At 38.5% G+C, this 13381-nt stretch overlaps 1 protein-coding gene across 1 annotated transcript in view; it reads left to right on the top strand.

Annotated features, from left to right (window-relative positions):
• The window catches only part of tspan4a (tetraspanin 4a), a 92205-nt gene that overhangs the window by 356 nt on the left and 78468 nt on the right, over nt 1–13381 (top strand). The window contains exons 2-3 of the mRNA XM_077620053.1: nt 20–66; nt 7139–7255. The gene's annotated coding sequence lies outside the window, so the exon portion shown is untranslated. The remainder of the gene's footprint in view (nt 1–19; nt 67–7138; nt 7256–13381) is intronic.

Genomic DNA, 13381 nt, shown 5'->3' with positions numbered 1-13381 from the left:
TTTTTGGGGGGGATTTCAGAATTTTCGTCCTCGGCAAGTGCGATGTTACTTCCAGGTGGCCTATAGGTAATTAACACTGATTTGAAGTGAAATTAGGACAGGTATTCTGTGTTTTTGTTTGCTCCTCTATGAAGCTAAAAATATAAATACTAGGCTTCTGTATCTTTGAATTGAATTGAATTGACTGCCTTTATTGTCATAAAGTGTAAAAGGATATAATGAGATTTAAATCTTCAACATGAAGTGCACAAATAAATAATAACAAACTATAAATAAATAAGTAGTCAACATAAATAAGTACACAACATAAATAAGTAGTCAACATAGTTAAGTAGTTAACATGAATAAGAAGTCAAATAAATAAGTAGTTCGGTACAATAAGTGACTAAAGTGCTTAGCAGCCTATGGAGTTTTAATGCAAGTACAAGATTTACAAGATTTTACAAGAGATTAGTCTAGAATAGGTCCTCCTAGGTGAGTATGGTGACAGTGTGTTTGTTTATTCATATGAAATCCAAAGCTAGTGATAAACTACAACAATGAAATGAACAAAACAGCATTTTGAAATTCTGGTGCTATTTTTGGGCTCTCAATTTTGACCCCGCCTTTCTAATATAGGCCAATAACGAAAAAAATATTTAAGAATGTATATTTTAGGTGGCCCGGCGGCTGAGTGCTTAGCATGTCGGCTTCACAGCTCTGGGCTCCTGGGTTCAGATCCCGGTCGGTCCCCCTGTGTGGAGTTTGCATGTATGCATGCAGCGTGGGTTTCCTCTGGGTACTCCGGTTTCCTCCCACATTCCAAAGACATGCATGGTAGGCTGATTGGACACTCTAAATTGCCCCATGGGTATGGGCTTGAGTGTGCATGCACACTTGGCCCAGAGGCTTTGAGGTCATTTGAATATAACTTAAAAGTCTCCTACTTGAGCAAAGTGGAAATGAAGAATACATTTCCTGCATGCGGGCGGCCCAATGGAGCAAGTGGTTAGTGTGTCGGCCTCAGCTCTGGGGTCCTGGGTTCGAATCCAGGTCACGTCCACCTGTGTGGAGTTTGCATGTTCTCCCCGGGCCTGCGTGGGTTTCCTCCGGGTACTCTGGTTTCCTCCCACATTCCAAAAACATGCATGGTAGGCTGATTGGACACTCTAAAATTGTCCCTGGGTATGGATGGGAGTGTGGATGGTTGTCTGTCTCCTTGTGCCCTGTGATTGCCTGGCCACCGATTCAGGATGTCCCCCTCCTCTGGCCCGCAGACAGCTGGGCTTGGCTCCAGCACCCCCCGTGACCCTAATGAGGATAAAGCAGTTAAGAAAATGAGATGAGATTTCCTGCTTGCGCACATGGGTATGCAATAATCGTGTGATTATGCCAAAAGCAGACCTGTGCCCCTGTGCCATATATTGCGCCCATCATAATTTCAATAAAATTTAAATAATTCATTTCATACAACCACTCTGTTAACATATGCATAACCTCTTCTTTCCATCATGCTTCTGGATTAAAAAGCTATATCTCGCCCGGTGCCCGTAGCTAGCTGGGATAGGCTCCAGCAACCGCTTATCCTCACAAGGGTCATGGGGTGCTGGAGACTATCCCAGCCAACTACAGGCAGCAGGTGGGGGACCCCCTGAATTGGTGGCCAGCCAATTGCAGCGCACAAGGAGACAGACAATCATTCACACTCAGTCATCCCTAGGACCAATTTAGTGTTTTCAATCAGCCTACTTTGCATGTTTTGGGGATATGGGAAGAAACTGGAGTACCCGGAGAAAACCCACGCGAGGCCAGAAAGCACATGCAAACTCCACATAGCAAGGATTGAACTCACGACTCCAGAACTGTGAGGCCTACGCACTAACCACTCCACCACCAGGCCACCCATTTAGGAATTAATAAAATGTTATTAAAAACTAAATTAATGAGATTGATGAATTAAAACTGAATTACACTACAGTCATACCTTGAGATACGAGCAATTTGTGTTCCGGGACCCAACCAGCTCTTATGTCAATTTACTCGTATCTCAAATCAACGTTTCCCATAGAAATGAACTAAATACAAATTAATTTGTTCCCACCCTCTGAAAAAACACCAAAAAACAGGATATTACAATGGAAAAACATATTTTTATTGGTTGTATCTCACCATCTACTAACAGAGTAACAAATAACTAGTGGTTATGATGTTTAATAATAAAATGAGACATTATTCAATACAACGGGGAGTTCGCGGATGAGAGAGAGAGAGAGCAACTTGACGGATGCGCTCGTAACGTAACATAAACTTTAATTATGATGTTTAATACTAAAATGAGACATTATTCACTACAACATGGAGAGTGAGAGAGACTTGACGGATGCGCTCGTAACATAACATAAACTTTAAATTTAACTTAAATGAACTTAGATTCCTATACACACACTTAAAAAAGTTTTAATGTTAGGTTACACTAAATTTAAACCTTCTTGTGCAATAACCAAGGCAAAGAGGTTAGTGCATTCCACCGCGGCTTTCGAGGCGAACTTCCTGCTTCTCCATACGTATTGGCGAGCCACCTCAGTCACGCGCACACTACTCATGTTTTTCCATTATTTGTTTAATATCGATTGTCATCATATGCCTTTTCTTCGCACTACCCTTCATTGCACTGGCTTACTTTTCGACCCATTGTGTTTCCCATAATTCTGCACTGACTAACGCAAAAAAACCATGGAAAAAAATGCAACGCTCCGCCCAGTGCTCGTAGAGATCTTTGCACGAGGGAGATGCGGCGAGACAGTGCACTGAAATCATAAGCAGCCTCTCGCGTCTTGGCCACCTGGCTGTCTCGTATGCTCGTGTCTCAAAATTTGTCTCGTATCTCAAGGCAAATATTTGCTCAGAATTTTACTCATATGTCAAATTCCTCGTATGTCGGGGTACTCGTTTGTCGAGGTATTACTGTATTCCCCAAGTATACGGAATCCACATTGCTCTTGACGCTGTGTCATCAGCAGGTAAATGAGCGTATAGTATCTGTTAGAATAATGATTCAAACCTTTTAAATCATTATTAGTAATATTTAATTAAAAAAGGAAAAACATCTTTCAACAAATTCTGCTTACAACTTCGAAGGAGATGCATTGTGACGTCGTCTTAGTCCCCAGTGCATTCTGACGAGCGGAATACTCTTCGTTCCATTTAGCGGCACATAACCAAAACATTCAAAGGTAATCTGATTTAAACAATTGCATACGCAAAAACAACTGTCTCTGCTGTTTTGAACAATTGTATAAGCTCAACCGAATAACATCATGAAGGTTATAAAAACACGGTTGAGGTGTATCTTCCAGTACTCAGTCCTCGGAGCAAGAACTCAGTGTATTGTTTTATGTCTTTGCGTACTTGTATCTCTCGCTGATCCCAGCTGTCCTGGAGAGCGACCTTGGCGTAAGCGTTTGTCTTCGTTGAAAGCGATCAACACATATATATATTGTTTAATATAGTTACACATTTAGGATGAGCAAATATATTGATTAATATAGTAAGCATGTATATTATAAGGCTTTATATTCATTGCAAACACATTTATAATAATGATTATTCCATCAGTATCAAAGCACTTTGAGTGCCTTAAAGGTAGAAAAGCACTATATATAGTGTAGCATAATAAGATTACTATTAAACTCATCGCATGTCATTGAGAATGATAGATGATGTACATTTGCCCCTGCCAATCTAAATGAATTTGACATCTAGCACCATCAATGAAAACCAATGAGCCGAATGAGGGTGGTGTGGGGCGTGTAAAAACAACAACATGCATACTAATGTGTGCAATAAAAGGTTAACATTTCAGGATAAATATTGGATAACACGGGTGGTTGGCTGGATAAATTTAAGGGCAAATAATAAGTGTTTTCTACCTCACGATGGAGTTGTCCAACTTCCGTTGACCTTTCCGACAAAGGAATGTTTTATATACGTATATATGTTTCACAAAAGGGAATGCAGATTGTTAAAATGACGAAGTGGTATAATATCCAGTGCTGAGTCCTCAGAGAAATAAACAAGTACAAGACAAATAGCTCAAACACACTCACATGGAATCATGTTGGTTACAAAATTAGATGTACAGTCGAATTTATTTTTTATTTGCCTCAAGTTTTATGGAGGTAATTTTCAATTCTGACAAAAATTTGATCTGTAAAATTGCCGCCCCATGGGACATTTGTACAAGATGTAATGATTGTCTCCAGGCAACCCTGGTACCAATATATTGTATATTCAAGATTGAGATGACTTCAGAATAACCCTCAGCGACACGAAATAAAAAGTAGGATACCTCTGTGTATTGTTATTGCCAATTTCGAGTCTTACAAAAATCCCCCAACAATGCAAGAGAATATTAACATACAACTATGATAACCACTGTTAAATAAAAAAATAAAAAATAAAAAAAACGAGACAAAAAAAGTCCCATCCTTCTTTGTATAAATATGACATGAAGAAGTTTATTGTATTTATGGTGAGTGGTCTATGGCTAACCACAAACAACGTCACATCCTTACTTAACATAATAATCCTACCTTTGTCATTACAGTCATGTACAGTACAGTAAATCATATACAGTTGTGGTCAAAAGTTTACATACACTTGTGAAGAACATAATGTCATGGCTCTCTTGAGTTTCCAGTTATTTCTACAACTCAGATTTTTCTCTGATAGAGTGATTGGAACAGATACTTCTTTGTCACAAAAAACATTCATGAAGTTTGGTTCTTTTATGACTTTATTATGGGTGAACAGAAAAAAAATGATAAAATCTGCTGGGTCAAAAATATAAATACAGCAGTGTTAGTATTTGGTAACATGTCCCTTGGCCATTTTCACTTCAATTGGGTGCTTTTTGTAGCCATCCACAAGCTTCTGGCAAGCTTCTGGTTGAATCTTTGACCACTCCTCTTGACAGAATTGGTGCAGTTCAGTTAAATTTGATGGCTTTCTGACATGGACTTATTTCTTCAGCATTGTCCACAAGTTCTCAATGGGGTTTAAGTCAGGACGTTGGGAAGGCCATTCGAAAACCTTAATTCTAGCCTGATTTAGCCATTTCATTACCACCTTTGATGTGTGTTTGGGGTCATTGTCCTGTTGGAACACCCAACTGCGCCCGAGACCCCATCTTCGGGCTGATGACTTTAGGTTATCTTGAAGAATTTGAAGGGAATCATCTTTCTTCATTATCCCATTTACTCTGTAAAGCACCAGTTCCATTGGCAGCAAACAGCCCCACAGGATAATACTACCACCACCGGGCTTGACGGTAGGCATGGTGTACTTGGGGTTAAAGGCCTCACCTTTTCTCCTCCAAACATATTGTTGGGCATTGTGGCCAAACAGCTCGATTTTTGTTTCGTCTGACCACAGAACTTTCCTCCAGAAGGTCTTATCTTTGTCCATGTGATCAGCAGCAAAGTTAAGTCGAGCATTAAGGTGCCGCTTTTGGAGCAAGGGCTTCCTTCTTGCACGGCAGCCTCTCAGTCCATGGAGATGCAAAACATGCTTTTTGGTGATTCTCGGTTGAATCTTCACCCTCCTGACCAATTTTCTCACAGCAGCAAGTGATAGCTTGCGTTTTTTTCCTGATCGTGGCAGTGACAAAACAGTGCCATGCACTTTATACTTACAAACAATTGTTTACACTGTTGCTCTTGGGACCTGCAGCTGCTTTGAAATGGCTCCAAATGACTTTCCTGACTTGTTCAAGTCAAGGATTCGCTTTTTCAGATCTATGCTGAGCTCCTTTGACTTTCCCATTGTAGCGTTTGTGGGCGTTTGTATCCAATGAGCCCTATTTAAATGGCCTCAGAGAAGTCACCAGCTGTAGTCACTCATAATCACTCACAAGAAGTTAAGAGGCCATGCTACAAAGACAAACAACCTTTCACACAATCTCACAAAATTCATATTAGTTCTGTAAAAGAAGTCCTTCAAAATGTTGACACATTTTTGAAAGGAAAACCAGAAATATCACACATCACAAATTCCAAACTAAAGATTCTAGCCAAACAAAACAAAAAAACACCCAACTCACAGTGAAAGGGAAGAAAGGGTGTGGCGGCGACATAAAGCACATACAGCCGGGCTAATGAGAAGAATTAAAAGATTAAAATTAAATCTATACACATTGTATGTTTTTTTTAAAAGTGACGGAGCCAGTTAGAATTCTAAACAGTAGTCGGATTTCAGCAGCAAATTCTCTCTTCTGAACAAATATAGAATGGCTCATTTCACTGACAACTTTCTAAGTCACCAAAATTGCTAATTCGTGTTGCTATATGTATATTTTTGACCCAGCACATTTGATCACTTTTTCTGTTAACCCATAATAAAATCATAAAAGAACCAAACTTCATGAATGTTTTTTGTGACAAAGAAGTATATGTTCCAATCACTCTATCAGAGAAAAATCAGAGTTGTAGAAATAACTGGAAACTCAAGAGAGCCATGACATTATGTTCTTCACAAGTGTATGTAAACTTTTGACCACAACTGTATAGTGTGGTTTGAAAAAGTTTGGGCACCCATGATAATGTTCAAGATTTCCATTTGTGTTTGCACGTGTGATCCTTTGTAGACAAACTTTATATAATTCACATTTTAAAGTTTGGGCAGAACTAAGGTGTACAAACCATTGCATGATGGAAGATTAATAGAAAAATACACATGTATATTCATTTTCAACACCGTTATCCTTGCCAGGGCCGTGGGGTGCTGGAGCCTATCCCAGCAGGTTTAGGGCGATAAGCAGACTACAACATACTAATCCTATGGAAACAACAACTTTTGAGTGTTACTTGGGGTCTCATAAATAAAAATCCAATCATGATTTATAATAGAAAATACCGAAAAATAAATCATTGCTAATAATTATGCTTTAGAACGCAAAAATAGTCATCCTAAAGATACTCAGTGTAAAATAAATACATTTTGAATAGCTCTCAGCTGTAGTGACCATTGCACTTCTCTAACCACAAACAAGACCAGTTTACTTACTTTTTAATGGTTGAACTAATACAATTTATTAAATTCAGTTGTTCTCTGAAGTGCTACTGTTTCAGCTGCCACTAGATGTCAGTATTTGTTTTTACAGGTCGAATGTCAGTCACACGTGCCTCCATATACAGCGGGAGGGAGAGAGAGGCTCTATGGGAGGAAAAAGCTTGAGAAGAGAAACCAGATTTACACAGAGCCTGAGCCCTAAATAAGAGTAAGTAATTTTCCTCTTTTCTCAATTTTCTATACGTGCATTGTAACTTGGAACACATTTTCATTTAATTAAGATTGCTTTGTTTACTTGAAGTCTCTTTTAATCATCTTCTAGTTTGTGGATGCTTAGGCTCATAGAACTTTTTGACTTTTCACTGATGAATTGGTATTTGCATTGGTATTTTAATTTGGGTAATCCGGATTTGTTCAGTACAGTGTATGTCCCCGTAATTCCAAAATAACTTGTATTTGCTTTACATGAGGGTACAGTTACATGAATAATGCTTAAAGTTTATGTCCAAAGTTGCTTTTTAGGGAAAAAGAAGTACAATACTGTATGTTCACTCTCTCATTGCCAAGTTACTGGGGATATTTTCAAATCTCTATTTGCGAACATTTTATTTTGATGGATCCTGTGAGCTTTGATGAGACAGTATCCCTAGACCACGATTTAGGCCAGAAATAAACTCGTGGATAACAACAACATTTCAAAATACCAACCATTCCTGGGAGTATTTCCTCTCTTCAGTCCTTTTGTTTCCTTGATGGTTTACAAAATGTTTGTCTCCTCCAGGACTTTTAAAATATCTTTCAGTGGAGTTCACCACCCCCAAAACTGCCCGTATGTTGGTGCATGTTCTGAAAATTTGAGACGTTTTAATGTGCATTAAAATGGTCGCTAATGCATTAGTAAAGCAACATTTAAATAAAAGTTTGTTAGGACAAGGGCATTGCTATACTAAAAACATGCTCTTATTTTCACAAATTACACAATGCCCATTTGTAATGCATAATTTATACTTAGCTCATATATGGATCAATAGCTTGGTGCCCTCCTCATCATCACCTTTGCATAAAAACAAAATTAATATTTCAGTCATACAGACCAAGTACTTTGTGTCACATTATAATTATGTATCACTCTATTTTACCGTGCTCGTTGAATTAGGTGTTTGCTTTTCAAATATTCGTGGCATATTGCTAGAATTCAACATAATTATGCCTCTTACAGACTTTTTAAAAATCATGTAGTTCTGTATAGGAAACACATTTGGATCTCTACAGTGCCCATACTTCAGTTAGAAATTAAATAATTAACGTTGAGGATTACAGGCACTGTTCTGTGCATAAAATACATGATTATATTATTAGCTGGGATAGGCTCTAGCACCCCCCGCGACCCTTGTCAGGACAAGCTGTTCAGAAAGTGAATGAATGATTGAGGATGAAGTGCTGCCTTCACGACTGAAAGTACTCTCAATGTTTTACTGTGTTTATGTGCACTTTGCCCTTGATTTCTCTTCAAAAGTAAATTTCTCATTTGGGGTGCTAAACAGCTCTGTCTCTGGTCGTCATGGTAATGGAAAGCTCTGCGAGTGATGTGAGCCATAGCTTATTTGCATAAGTTCCCAAACTGGCTGATTTTAAAAGGGGAGGCTAAGTATGTGATTGTAGATCGTTGGGTTATTTTGACTAATGCCTGTAAACGAACCTAAATGAAAATTATGTTGTGTCATATTTTTGTAATTGTGTTTAACTCTACTTAAGTAAAGCTGAAGAGTGCACATAAAAGTCTTGCAGTCAGTTGGTAGATGAGATTGTCATTGACGATTTTTGGTAGTCTCAATTAACATGAAACAAATGCTGCAAAGATAATTAAACAGACAATGATAATGCCGGAATGGAACATGGGTTCAGCCTTGGAATTTCTAGTTCTCTGCTTGATGCTTCGATTCTGTCTATAATCCATGTGTGCTGGAACACATTGAATAATTGAAGTCAAGAAAGCCTTCTTGTCCCTTTGGGTATAGCTCGCTTCAGGAGAATAGCTAGTGCCTAATAATCAAATCACTACATCAATAAAATGGTAGCGAACATCATTGAAACATTAAATTATTGGAGGTTAATACTCAGGAGTGTAGTATGTTCTGATGCATTATCAAAAGGCACTTTACTTCTGCTCAGAACTATGGGAGAACTTCCTTCCTTATCATTATTTCCCCCCCTTGATTTGGGCACAATTACCAAAAAGGCATATTAGTTATTGTTGTATTGATTGATCTCTATTTTGTTTTGGGCACACAGAAAAGCATTTCGCTGTCAGCTGTCCCCAAATGACAGTCAAATTTTATTTCTTATGTGTCATAGAAAGCTAATGTTCTTTATATAACCTAATGACCCCGCTAAAATCTCTTGCTCTGTGACAGACGCTTTTCAGGATGTACATGGAGACAGTTACATAAGAAAAAAAGGAGTCGGCTTCCTTTTCCTGTGTCCTCCCATAGCTTGTCATGCCCAGTGTGATGAAGTGATGGCTCAGGACAGTTGGCAGTATTAACCGGTTGTTGTTTACAATCAACTGCAGTCAAGTCGCTGCTTATAGCAACACAACATTGTTTGCATGTGTTTTCAATGGGTAACGTTCCATAAGACCAAATGTTATTTACAAGGACATGGTGGAAAATCTTGTTCACTGGGTGTTGAGTGTTTTCTTTAATATTCACAGCTATGAGTGGGTGTTGTTTGTCCAAGTCCATTTCTGTGGCTCACTTGTGGGCTTCTCTGGGTGGGGCACCAGTCTGCATATTTGCCCTGAACACTGACTTTACTATAGATGATGAAAAAGGGACTTCTGTATATGGCCGTCTAAAGGGGTATTTGTGGTATTTTTCCCATTTCCCCCCAGTCTTTTTCCTGTTCAGGTTCAAGTAGTTGGCAGTACGCCTGCTTCACATTTCTGAGAGCAAGAGTTCATTCTGCTGTGGGATCTGACCTTCCGGTGTGGAGTTTTCATGTTCTCCCTGTGCCTGTGTGGGTTTTCTCTGGGTACATTGGTTTCCTCCTTTGCATGGTAAACTGGTTGAATACTTTAAATTGTCTGTAGGTATGAATGTGAATGGTGTTTTTTTCTCGTTGTCCCCTGCGATTGGCTCCAGCGCCCCCTGCTACCCATGGTTTATTTTGATAAGTGGAACGGAAAATTAATGAATGAGTTTAAGCATTTCATTGTTTTGGTTTTGTTATTTTTAAAGAATTAGCTCAAAAATTCCTTAGTCTGTCATTGTCTAGGCAGGCATTTGTGTCCACCCAAAAAAACATAAAAGTTTAAATTTGGTCTTCACAGGTCTGATTTATTGTTTAACAAGTCCTTTTAGAATATATAAAGCACCACCAGCTTGGTCTTGTATTTTCAGAAGAAACTATTTGGTCTCCTCGATGAGAACTCGCCACAGAATGAAAACCACAAACTGCGACCAAAATCTTACAAGGCTGCGCACTCCCAGCCTAACACCCAGTTTAAGATTCATCCCCATGCTGTACGCCCAAAAAATGAACAGTGGTTTACTCCTTTGTTGTGTGTGTGTGTGTGTGTGTGTGTGTGTGTGTGTTTGTGTGTTTGTGTGTTTGTGTGTTTGTGTGTTTGTGTGTTTGTGTGTTTGTGTGTGTGTGTGCATGTGCTACCCTCCTTTATTTCCACATCATCACAGCCATTAAAACATTTCCATAATGAGGCCCTCTACCATACTACTAATTTAAATGTTTGTATGGACTTTTTTCTCATTATGTGGTAAAAATAGGAGCTCTGATTTAACATAGCATGTTATTTTTAGTTCTTTTAGGGGGCTTTGGGAGCTGACTAATCTAAACATATAATTTGCTTTACTGGGGTTATACAAACATGCTTGCACTCCACATACTGTGTGTGCGTGGATAGTGTGATAAATGCACTCCTACTTTCAGCCACCCCCACAGACTGCGTTATTATTATTGTCTTGATTTGTTTGCCAAATCCCTACATCTTGTGTACTATATGTACATTTAGGTTTCATGTATTGGTAGATGGTGAAAGAGTGATTAGCTCGTCCGCCTCACAGTTCTTTTAGGCACCCCCGATACACTTGTGAGGAGAAGCGGCGTAGAAAATGAATGATTGAATATTTGTTAAATAAGTTTAATAGGCCATTTGCGAGAATTGCTGTGTAAATTGCTTCAAAAGGGTGAGAAAACCACTAATGTTTATTTTTATTTTTTCCAGCCCCACGATAGTGTTAATTTTTACCTCTTGTTATAAGAACTAAACAGATGATCTTAAAAAGGGAGGAGTTTGTCTGTGAAGCTCTTTGGGATCCTTTGGTGACTCAGAGCTATGTAAACTTGACTTTTTAAATTGCTCTTTGCACTTTTATCGAAGGTTGGTTTGGATTGATTCTGATTTTTTTGTTTGTTTTTGGGCCGGTGTCTCACTTTTTTCTAAATCCTAATACTGATGGGCTCTTTTCTATCCTCTGACAAATTCTGATGCACTGTTCAGAGACGTGACACATTTGGGTTTGTTTTGTTAACAATCAAAATGTTTAGGAATGGTTGTCCGTCTCCTCGTGCCCTGCGATTGGCTGGCCACCAATTCAGTCAGCGGGGATAGGCTTGTGAGGATAAGCGGTTCAAAAAATGAATGAATGAATGAATGTTTAGGAAGTCAGAATATGTTCTACTAAATAACCCACTTAATTGACACACTTAGTTATTATTACAGAGTGCTGGATTTAAGGTATGCATAAACTTATCTTTTGCATTTTTTCATGGAACAATATTCAAAAATGTATCAACAAATTGACCCCCCATACACATTCACACTGCCTACAATGAAAGCACATGCATTTTCATCAGAATTTCCGGTCATAGTTTTATTATTGCAGCGTTTTAAGGGCAAACATGGAAATTGAAGTGTGCCCTGTGATGCTGGCAATCAATGCAAGGTGTAATTTGCCTTACATTTGAGGGCATTTGGGATTATCTTTAGGTCTTCTGGAGCAAAATAGGATAAAGGTACAGCAAAGGGATAATTGGAAAAGAATATGGAAGTAAATAGGAAAAACAACACACAAACATGAAAATATGATTAAAATACGGCATGTGGTGGGAATAAGATTTGGCCTGATCAATTATACACTTGGCTTCATTGGCTGACAAAACGATAAATAATGTTATTCATGATCTTTTTTTGGGAAGGATTTTTTACAAACTGTGTAACTGACAGTCACAGTCCCGCATCAAACAGAGTAGTAGTTTGATGTAACTAACAACCAAGTTAGCAAGGTAGTTCTTTTCTGATCACAGCTTGAAAATTATTTGCCATGGTGCCGAAAATGTTGGAAATCAGGAGCAATACTATACTCATGCTTACTGCCTGTATCAGAGGTATACTTTTTTTTCCAAAGTACGCTTGATGTATTTCTAATACCACAAGTTCACCTTTCTCACATTTCTAACTAAAGTGTACTTGTTGCAACTCATAATATCTTCTATTTTAAGTTGCTAGTATTTTATTCATGAAGTTACCTTTGTTGTTCAACAAGACCCTCTCACTCCCTACTGAAAAATGAAATTATTATCATTCAAAATAAGACAATCCATCATAGAATGGTACCCATTGTATGATACATAATCAAGTGCTAACTCCATAATGAATTATTCAGCAGGATGAGCTACAGTATGTTTGTTGCTTATCAATGCTGGCTACTTTATTTCTGCCATAACCTTGCATACAGTTAACTCCTACAATATATATTATTATTCTTGTCGCCAGCTTGTAATAAATAGAGCTTCAAAAGAACTGTTGATAATGTATGAAACATCCAAGTTTTATGGATAATCAATGGATAATCACTTCTTTTTATTGCTTATCCTCACCAGGGTCATGCATGTGCTGGAGCCCAGCTGGCTTTAGGCAATGTAATCCTTGTTCAGCACATATGGTATAGACAGACAACCATTTACATTTTATGGATAATTTAGAGCCTGCAATTACTACCCTTTTAGTATATTGGTTTTGGAATATGAAAAGAAATGATAGTACTCAGTGAAAACCACAGGGAAAACATGCAAATTCCCCACGGTAAATCGAGACATACCATTCACACTCACAATCACACCGCCTCTGAGTAAGAATCAATCCCACGATGCCTGCCCTGGAGTCAGGCAAATGTAATACCACAACATTATCAGTGACTCAGGCTACTGTGTATTGACTCCCGTTTAACATGAGTTTCAATGTGATTGGTTTGGATTCTATACACAGCATATCCCCATTTATAGGAGGAGGCTGGTCACAATTGTGCTGCCAGAT

This window comes from Stigmatopora argus, chromosome 2, assembly GCF_051989625.1.
Source record: "Stigmatopora argus isolate UIUO_Sarg chromosome 2, RoL_Sarg_1.0, whole genome shotgun sequence".
Taxonomy (NCBI): Eukaryota; Metazoa; Chordata; class Actinopteri; order Syngnathiformes; family Syngnathidae; genus Stigmatopora; species Stigmatopora argus.
Note: the sequence above shows the minus strand (reverse complement) of the source record. Positions and strands in the feature narration are given on the sequence as shown.